This window comes from Lepisosteus oculatus, chromosome 2 (assembly GCF_040954835.1).
Source record: "Lepisosteus oculatus isolate fLepOcu1 chromosome 2, fLepOcu1.hap2, whole genome shotgun sequence".
Lineage (NCBI taxonomy): Eukaryota > Metazoa > Chordata > Actinopteri > Semionotiformes > Lepisosteidae > Lepisosteus > Lepisosteus oculatus.
In genome coordinates this window covers 65888781-65899217 of record NC_090697.1, presented here as the reverse complement: position 1 = coordinate 65899217, position 10437 = coordinate 65888781, and the positions used below count along the sequence as shown (strand labels likewise).

The window sequence follows — 10437 nt, the reverse complement described above, 5'->3', positions numbered from 1 at the left end:
GATGATCCGGCAGCTCTGAAGGGGAGGTGACGGGCACCTCCCGCCTCTCTCCAGGCGGGGCTCATCTGGGGCACCAGAGAGACGGATAGGGTGAAGTCGCCGGCTGGCACCGGGCCTGACCCGCACATTGGATGGATTCAGGATGGGGGGTGAGTCAGAGATAGGAATAGTTATACAAACCGATTGTCATCAATTCGGTTCCGCTCCAGATTAAGATTTTTCATAAAGTAGTTGGAAATGACGTGCCGTGACCTCAACTCCGTTGACAGTTTTAAGTGTGTGCTGTGTTGGTTTTATAATCATTTGTTTAGCGCCTTTTACAATGGCGGGCGCGCGTGTGTATACAGTATATATTTTATAGGTTCGTTTAATGACTCGAAGGGTTTTACTCGCGTTCGGCTGTGCAATGTTTCGCCCCCGAACACCCGTGGTTTTATAAGAAAGAAAATGAGTTGTCATGGTCCCGACAGGAAAAAAAAATACAATTCAAAGGAGATTGTTTACCTCTGAGATCTCCTTCGAGAAGGAATGTGACCCCCCTGGCGGATGATATACTCCAGAAAGAGTCCTGTTACAGAGACGGACGTTTTCTAAAGAGGAGAGTAGATGAAGCAGGTCGCAGGGCGGCCTCTAAGAGTTGTTTGGAGTCTCCAATTGCGTGTTTTCGCAGCATTTATAGAAAACATCATCATCATGAATGAGTGAATAAGATACTGAAGATGAATAAATAAGGTACTTGGTTACATAAATCAGCACTTAAATAATTCCCAGTTTTGCTTCTGGACGTGCTGGACACGTATGAATAACCTCAGAAGAAAACAGAACTGAGTCCTGTAACATCTCGATAATCACTGCTACTCTACATTAGAAACATCAAAAATAATAATAGGATTGATTTACCGCCTGTACTCCAACTGCTGTGCATAGTGATTCCTTTTCTATTTCAGTGGCAACGGCTCCTGCTGCAGTCACTAATACTGCTATACTGTACTGCAACTCGTACTTCTGCTACAGTCACTAATACTGCTATACTATACTGCAACTCGTACTTCTGCTACAGTCCCTAATACTTCTATACAGTACTGCAACTCGTACTTCTGCTACAGTCACTAATACTGCTATACTATACTGCAACTCGTACTTCTGCTACAGTCACTAATACTGCTATACTATACTGCAACTCGTACTTCTGCTACAGTCACTAATACTGCTATACTATACTGCAACTCGTACTTCTGCTACAGTCACTAATACTGCTATACTCCTGCTCCTGCAGCTCTTACTTTTGGTGCAGTCACTAATAGGGCTATACTACTGCTCCTCTGACTCGTACTTCTGCAACAGCCACTAATACTGCTATACTACTGCTCCTGCAGCTCTTACTTTTGGTGCAGTCACTAATAGGGCTATACTACTGCTCCTGCAACTCTTACTTTTGCTACAGTCACTAATACTGCTATACTACTGCTCCTCTAACTCGTACTTCTGCAACAGCCACTAATAAAGCTATACTACTGCTCCTGCAGCTCTTATTTTTGCTACAGTCACTAATAAAGCTATACTACTGCTCCTGCAGCTCTTACTTTTGCTACAGTCACTAATACTGCTATACTCCTGCTCCTGCAGCTCTTACTTTTGCTACAGTCACTAATAAAGCTATACTACTGCTCCTGCAGCTCTTACTTTTGCTACAGTCACTAATAAAGCTATACTACTGCTCCTGCAGCTCTTACTTTTGCTACAGTCACTAATACTGCTATACTCCTGCTCCTGCAGCTCTTACTTTTGCTACAGTCACTAATAAAGCTATACTACTGCTCCTGCAGCTCTTACTTTTGCTACAGTCACTAATACTGCTATACTACTGCTCTTGCAGCTCTTACTTTTGCTAAAGTCTTTAATACTGCTGTACTCCTGCTCCTGCAACTCATACTTCTTCTACAGTCATTAATACTGTTATACTACTACTCCTGCAACTCTTACTTCTGCTACAGACACTAATAAAGCTACTGTATATTACTGCTTCTGCTACAGTCATTAATACTGCTCTACTACTACTCTTGCAACTCGTACTTCTGCAACAGACACTAATACAGCTATACAATTATTAGCTATTAAGCTAAGAATTTATTTATGTGTGTTTGTATATATTAATGTGCATTTTCATACTAAAGGTGTTGGTCTGTCAGTACAGAAGGGATGAAAATGATTTGGATAACAGAGTCTGGTGGAATCCGAGAGAGCTAGAATACACGAAGCAGTCACCGAAATGCCTCCGCAGAGCTTCTTCATAGATTTGTCGTTTTCATTATGCAGCATATCATATAGGACCAACAATGAGAATGATTAAGTCACTTCAGACACTCTATTTTAAAAGGAACAACACTGTATTCTTTTTGTTACTTTTTTCTTTGTTTTACCAGTGTCCGTTCCTTTTCTCTCCATGAGGTTTAACTTTTATTTTACTGCATTTCTGGCATTCTCTTTGAATTTCTCAACAGACGGAACTGCCCCTTTGTAATCTTCAGTAAAAGGAATCTTCCGGTCTGACAAGGTGCCGCCTGACATCATACAGTGGCGACGTAATAACAAAACAAGCGCAGCCCTGGGCTCGAGCTCGCAGGAATTCCGACTGTACAGAGGACCGCGCGAGCCTTCACGATCACGTGATTTATCGCGTACTTCTGACGCAGGTCAGGAAACCCCAATTTGCGATTAGCCAGAACAATTAACCAAGTCAAGCTTATATTGTTACAACGTATATATCGCCCGTGAAATAAACTGGAACGAGATCACCCCCTGTAACACCCTGTGAAAACTGCATATCGACGCCTGATAAGCAAATAAATACAATTAAAGAATGGTAATAATTGAAAATAGTAATATTAGTTTTAAATTCGGACTCTCCTCAGTCATTAAGTATTATTAATTAAAAGAGATACTGGCTATCTCAACAACAGAGACAGACAACAGAGTTGTGTTTCTCTACAGTCATGCCACTTTGTGAAACACATGCACAATAAATAAACACGTTTAAGAACCACCTCCCTCTGCACTTCCATGACCTGAGAGTGACATCATGTCTTCTTAATTGAAATTGAATCCAGTATGCGAAACTGACAGAATTTGCAAGTGGACCGTAAAAGACAATATTTGGAGAATTTTCTTAGCAACCCGCGGCGTTAACATCTCATAATGTGGGCGTTTTCAGATGAAATGCTACTCATTTATGACTATTTCTGGTGAGATGATGGATGAAAGTACGGTTTGCGCCGTATCTCGATCTAATCAGTGCGTTTCGCCGGCAGATACCATAGGAGTCACCGTGTGACGTCACTGTTTTAGTAACCTTTATGGAGCGCCCGTGCGCCTGATGACCGAACGGATTTCTCGAACCGGATCCATGACAGCACTCTGGCACTCAAGCCCATAACATGCTGTCCGCGTGTGTCATGCTGGCTCCGGCCGCCCCGGGCCCGGCAGCGCTGTCTGTCAGCAGCCCGGCTGCAAGGCACTGCGACGCGGGCTTCACAGAGGACAGGCGCTCCGCGGGCTTGTCCGCCACTGCGCCTGGTGGAGTCAGGCGCAAGACCGCGTTAGGAAGATATGGGACAGCTCCGACAAGTGCAAAGCGTTCTTGAAAATCATTACTGACTGTTCCCCGTGAGCTGTTGTTTTACCCATGCCCCTCGATCTGTATCCATATAGGATCTGTATTTAAAAGGGTTGGTTTTGTCTATAGCATCTGTATTTAAAAGAGTGGATATCTATATACTGTAGGATGTGTACTTAAAATGAGGGAATATATACAGCATATAGGATCTGTACTTAAAATGAGTGGGTATGTACAGTATACATACTGTATATGTTTTTAAAGTGAGTGGATATGTATATAGAATCTTTGTTTAAAATGAGAGAATGTGTATATATGATCTGTATTTAAAAGCGAATGGATATGTAGATAGGACCTGTATTTCAATTAGTGGATATCTGAATTTAAAATGAGTGGATATGTAGATCGGATCTGTGTTTAAATGAGTAGATTTGTGAGTTAACGTCCAAAGTGTGAAGGCAGTTTTGTGTCCCCGAAGTCAGCTGAAAATTTAGATCTAATTGTGCTCTGGTTTCCTCCACTGGTCCGAAGACACACTGGCTTCTGGGAAAAGTCACGCTGGTCTGAGAGTGTGTGTGCCCTGTGATGGATTGGCGTCCTGTGCAGGGTATATCCCACCTTGTACCCATTTCACACTGATGGCTGTAATGCCTTTAATTTGCAATGTACTGTTGTTCCAGCTGGGGCTGTGAAAGACACCCTGTTACACCATGCTCAAGCACAACACCAGGCACAAAACAGAGCAGACTCCAACACAGCATCCACTGGGACAACATTCACATGTCTTCCTGTAATTGCATACTATTTGTATTTTTTTAAAGTCAGAAATGACTAGATGACAACTGCTGAATATTTTATATGTTGACCATGACAAGGACACTAGGGCTGCTGTCATATCATTAAACGCTGAAATTTGATCAGATTGAATAGAAATACATTTTTATGGTACTTAAAGGTTTCGGTCCTGCAAAACTCATTTGTAGGTTGGTGGAAATGACATATTCTTGTCCAGAAGCTACAATTATAACTGTAACAAGTCTGATCGCCGCTTGATGCACAGGGGTAAAAGGTAAGGTCGTCCTTTATTGCCCCCTGCTGTTTGACATTGTCTTAGCTCCCCTGGCAATTAGTGGAGACCTGTATATTGCTGTATTCTAAGAATGTGCTCTTTTATTTTTCTGACTGGACTGTGTATCTTTCTACCCCATCTGTTGAAATGGATCAATGTGTTTGGGAAGTTCTCATGGTACACCATTAATTGAGAAAAGTATATTCATGCGTCTTTCAGCAAATATAAATAGCATTAATGTGGAGAACCTACCATACAGAATTGGACATGATCACATCACATCTCTAGGTGTAACAGGTTCCGAGCACCCAAGTTAGTATTTAAACCTAACTACCCTGCAATGGTCCCAGTGTTAAAATAAAATGTTTATAGGTGGGAAGCTTGGCCACTCTCTATCACTGGGCTATAGAGATAATTTTCCCTCCTAGATTCTAATGCAGTGGCTGTTTCCGAATTGACCTGTATTCCTCATTTTTCAAGAAGCTAGATTCAATATTTACGGTGGTTGTCTGGACCTGTGAGAATTCAGGAGGTTTAGTTTTTTCTGTCTTATTTGCCTGCAAATGCAGGAGACATGACATGCAGGCAAACTGGTTTTTCCCCAGGACTCTGGTACAGACAAAACACTCCTGTGTGCTGAGACACGGAAGCACAAGCCTGCACTACAGCCTCTCTCCCTGCAACCTGAGTCACCCAATACATTGACAGCTCAGATGTTATTCTGAGGATCACCCTCAGAATATTAAATCAGATTAAAAAGTGTACAAATAACCCAGAACCTCAGATTGTGCTCCAGTTTGTTACAAACACTCCTTTACATAATAATAATAATAATAATAATAATAATAATAATAATAATAATAATAATAATAATAATAATAAATCATTATATAGCGCTTTCCTGGACACTCCACGCAAACAATAAAGTGTTTACAAATGTAAGGAAAAAAGGACTAATTACCTTTAAAGATTTTTACATAGATGGAAATTTTCCATTCTTCAACCATTTAAAAGACAAATGTGGTTTCTCACAATCGATCTTTAGTATTTACAAATCATAAACTTACTTAAGCAAAAAGTGCCTCAATTTCAAAATCTCCCCCAGGACAATATGTTCTATGATGTTGTGCAACACTGGATATTGAATATCACACCTCGTTTCCTTTTTCTAGGCACACAAAGGTCTGTTAATCACCTGAAAGATGCTGGGTCTAGGAACACAATAGTGACATTTCTAATGAGGTTTGGGAAGAGAGTTTGAACAATATTCACTGGTGCTCTATTCCTGTTTGACACCAGATCATACAATACAAGGTGACACATCGACTGCATTACTCGAAACTAAACTGAACAAGATATTTCCTTCAGCCCCTCCTGTATGGGACAGGTGCTGATGAGGGTTCCTGATGAGACTCTCACACACCCCTGCTGGCTGTGTCCCCAGGTACAGTATAGAAACTGTGGGAAGAATTATTTCAGTGGTACACAAAAGTGTTTGGGAAGAATCTTCCCCGGATCCTGAACTGGCACTCCTTGGGTGCTCAGAGGCAACTCTTAGACTCTCAGTGGAAAAAGAATCAGCATTAATGTAGAGAATGATTGTGGCCAAAAAGAAATATTCTTAAAGAATGGGAGTCTGTGATTGTACCCTGTTTCAGGAGCTGGCTTGATGAAATGATCTTCTCAACTACAACAGAGGATCCATGTCTATAGGACAGGAACTCCAGAGAGATTCCATAGGATCAAGGTCCCTTTCTGAAATTTTTTGAGAGAGACTTGAACTTTGTACAGATTCCTGATTGTTTTACACATCCACTCATCCTGTGATTACTTCCAACGCAGATTCTGAGTCTATTCTCATCTCACCAAGAAAACTGTAAAAAAAAAGCCGGTCCCTGGCTTCCTTGAATGGGGAAAGGGAGCTAGAAATTTATGGATAGAAAATACTTTAAAAAGCAAAGATGAAAATGTTTTCATTGCTAAATAAAAAGTTGTTTAGAAAGAAAATACTTTAAAAATCACTAGAAACTCCCTACAAATATAACTAATCCAGTGTCTTCCGAAACCTATGTGAGTTTGTAAAGAAGATGTCACACAATACAACATAGTAAAAAAAGCCAATTTTATTATCAGGCTAGAACTTATTACTACTGTAAATTATAATACGTTTATATTCATATCGCTTAGTTGTAATTTCCACGTAGGAGTGGCACTGAGGATCAACTGATATTTTTTCAAAGAGAGTAACAAGAGAAAGCCACAAATCCGTTTTTGTGTGCACACTCAGAATAGCGAGGGCAGTGTACATTTTATGCCATTTTCCAATTTGTCGGAGGCAATAAACGTTTAGGTTTCCGCGGAGGGCAGGAAGAAAGAGGTTCGGTTCTGAAAACACGACAGTCCCAGCTCGGTCTCAGTTCTTCTCATGTCCTTGCCGGGGCCCGTTGCCTCGTGCCACACTGTGCCAAAGATCCGTGGAGAAACCAGGAAAAAAAAAAAATCCACAGTGCTCATTTTAATATGGCGGGACTCTAGATTCGGAGCCTCCAGGCTCTCTCCCCCTCCGTGGGCCCCGGCAGGCGGGGTCACCCCCCCCCCCCCGCTCCCTCTCTCCCCCTTATCTGTCTCGGGTGCCGCAAAGCCGGGAGCTTACCAAGGGCCCCAGTGGGGGCTGGGAAACACGAGTCGAATAAGAGCACAAGAAGGGAGACCACTCTGCCCGTTGGATCGTGACTATCTCATGGAGCTGAGGAAAGAAGCCGGGGTATCGACTGCAACCTGCCTGGGAAGCTTGTTCCATTCTCCCACCCCTCTTTGGGTAAAGAAGTGCATGCCTTTTTTCCGGTTTTAAATGCACTTCAACATAGTTTCCCCTTGTGTCCTCTGGTCTACCTTTCACTAAGACATCCGCTGGGTTGATTGTGTCCTTGAGGAATTTGAATACCTGTGTCGGGCCTCTTCAAGACTCAACTGGGTGAGCTCCTTCAGGCCCACTGGTGCCTGTGAGCCCCCTGTGTGTGTCTGAAGACAGCACTGATCAGCGCAGGGACATACTGTATACACTCACGCCTACGCACACACAAATATACACGGCCCAGGCGAGCATTTAAAACACCGCAGTTTCCAGGAAATGGTTGAAAAAAGCAGCCATGCTCTGCACAGGTGAAAATAACACAAGGAAGGTCACAAACGAGCTGAGGCCCATCTGGCGCGTTTGGTGCCTGTGAGCTAATTAGCGCTCAGAGACAAGCAGAGGTATTGGGGGATCTGGGGAGGAGAATGAGCCGCACTGGGGACAGGAGAGCAGTCATGGGTGGTCCTTATAGAGGACCGGTGATGGGTTCTTAAGAAAGTAAGCTCATGAATCAGACACAGACAGCACAGGATGCAGTCTGGCCTTTCTTCTCAGATGGAAAAACCCCGCCTTGAGACTATTCCCCGCAGTGGGGTTCAAAATGAAATCCAGGCTCACGGATCACCCTCAGATTCCTCACTCAAGCACAGGGCCGTCTGATGACAAGGTTGCAGCTGTGGCTTTATCTAGCCGATGGGAGGAGACCCCAGACGCCCTGTGTGTGTCCCTGAGGTGTGAGAACAGTGGGCCTGAGTTCTGGGAGAAAGTGTCTGTGATGTGTGTGTGTGATGTGTGTGTGCGTGCGTGTGCGCATGGGCCTCTCCTGTCTCAAAGGGACCATACAGCCTGTCATGGCATGACCTGGTCACTGGACTTGTACTGGCTCAGGATCTGGGCTCCACACTTCACTGCTATTGAGAACAACTGACCTGACTAAATTTACCCTACAACTCTACAAAAAAAACCCTACTATTATTATTTACTTGAGAGCCTGAATTGGAAGAAGCACTTATAAAATGGATGGATGGACGATTATTATTCTTTTTATTATTATTGGCTACAGAGCTTGGGCTCTGTTTCTCCTTGCTGTCCCTCGCCCCGGTCAGAGACTTGTCCAATGCGTATGGTGTTTTTAGGGCCTGGGAACGATGCATATGGTGTTTTTATAATAATAATAATAATAATAATAATAATAATAATAATAATAATAATAATAATAATTGCTTACACTTATATAGCGCTTTTCTGGCCACTCCACTCAAAGTGCTTTACAGGTAATGGGGACTCCCCTCCACCACCACCAATGTGCAGCATCCACCTGGATTTAGGGCCTGGGAACGTGTTGTGTTTCTATGTGTGTCCCAGTGGGTGGGGTGGTGTTGTGTGTATCTCTGTCTCAGTTTGCAGTTTCTATATTTCACAGCTGGAGGACAGTGTGGGTTTCTGGCTCAGTCTGGCCCAGGCTTCGGAGTCAGGCTTCCCCAGCGAGCTGCGTGCGTTTGTGTTTCAGGCACAAATCTGGTGCAACAGTAAGTGTCAAGAGCACAGAAACACTCAACAAGCCCGGATTCCCGGTGTCTGCCGCTAGGTCCTCACGGCGTCAGGAATGCAGTCATGCCGATAACAGGAGATCAGTGATGTCTTCATGATTTCGGAGAAGTGTCCTGTGAGTTGCAGAGGCAGTTGGGATTATCTCTGAGCCTGATTCAATCAGACCAGGGATACACAGCCTTTCATGAGGAATGAGTTTTTGTTTTGCAATTGGTCACCACTTATCATCAAAAAAGCCACCACAGTTAATATTTATTTTATTAGTTATTTCTTATGATGTACTGATGTATTTTTTCGAAGAATGCATTTGCCACAACTCTTAAGAAGTAGCTTCTCAGAAATATGATCGGCGTTTCCAGGATCTCTGAGTGGTGGGGGCCATAAGTTGTTATTTCGGATGGAGTTCAGCACAAGTGCACGCAGCCCAAGTGGGCAGGTGCCAGGTGCAGAATCTGGAGTGTTACAGTTAAAACACACTCTTCTGGCTCAGAGGAGTAGACCTGTAGGGGTGTAGGTGTCTTTTCCAAGAATTGCATGCTTTTATTGGAGAACACTGTTTGATTGCTTTATTGGGAAGTTTGTGCAAGCAGCAGTTCTGCCAATCAGATCATAAAGCTTGTGTCTTAAAGCATGTTCCATCTGTCCTCTTGTCAGGAAACCTGGTGGCTTTTACAATTTGTTTCCCTTTAATGAACAATCCTTTTATCTAGAATCTAAGAAATATGCAAGGCTAACAACCCTGTCCTGTAAAAAGCGAATGTAACAGTAAAGCCAACAGGATGTGGCTGCCCCTACTGTACATGCTGGAAGGCATAACGGGCAAACATTCATAAGGAATATTACAAACGAGAGGAAGTCATTCGGCCTTTCTAGCCCAATTAGAAGTTGGCACGAAGCATCTTTCAGGACCCTATGCAGACAGCCCAATCCGGAAGGGAGTGAACAGACACGGGGTAGAGAGAGGAATTGGGCTGGTAGACGAACAGGGGGGCGTGACGAAGGTGCTCGGGGTGGGGAGGGGTGGTCCAGGCAAACAATTCCGGAGGGTGTTTGTAGGAAAATCCGTGTCGAGGCAAATGTCCAGAGCTGGGTGGTCCATCCTTGACGAAGACTAACAAAGTTAAAAGCTGGAGTGGGATCCGGCGAAGGGGCGGGGGAATAAAAGGGGGTAACGGGGCCAGGCGCTCCCAGCCCCGGACCCAGATGGTCAGGACGCCGTTGCGAAGCCTGTGCCGTCGAGTCAGTCCTGGACTTCCGGGCGTCCATCTTCCATAGCTGAGCCCAGATTGACAGGAACGTCCGGCTCTTATAGAAGCAGGAACCAGAGGCAGGTGCAGGAGATCAGGTCAA

At 43.8% G+C, this 10437-nt stretch overlaps 1 long non-coding RNA gene across 2 annotated transcripts; it reads left to right on the top strand.

Moving 5' to 3' along the window:
- The first annotated feature begins 59 nt into the window (after nt 1-59).
- On the top strand, nt 60-4535 carry LOC138224287 (uncharacterized). 2 transcript variants are annotated; one of them, XR_011182728.1, is made up of 3 exons: nt 60-149; nt 2502-2693; nt 3309-4535. It is a non-coding gene; the product is annotated as an uncharacterized lncRNA (long non-coding RNA). The 2 variants fall into 2 exon arrangements; XR_011182727.1 differs by having other exon boundaries at nt 2502-4535.
- The last annotated feature ends 5902 nt before the right edge of the window (nt 4536-10437 follow it).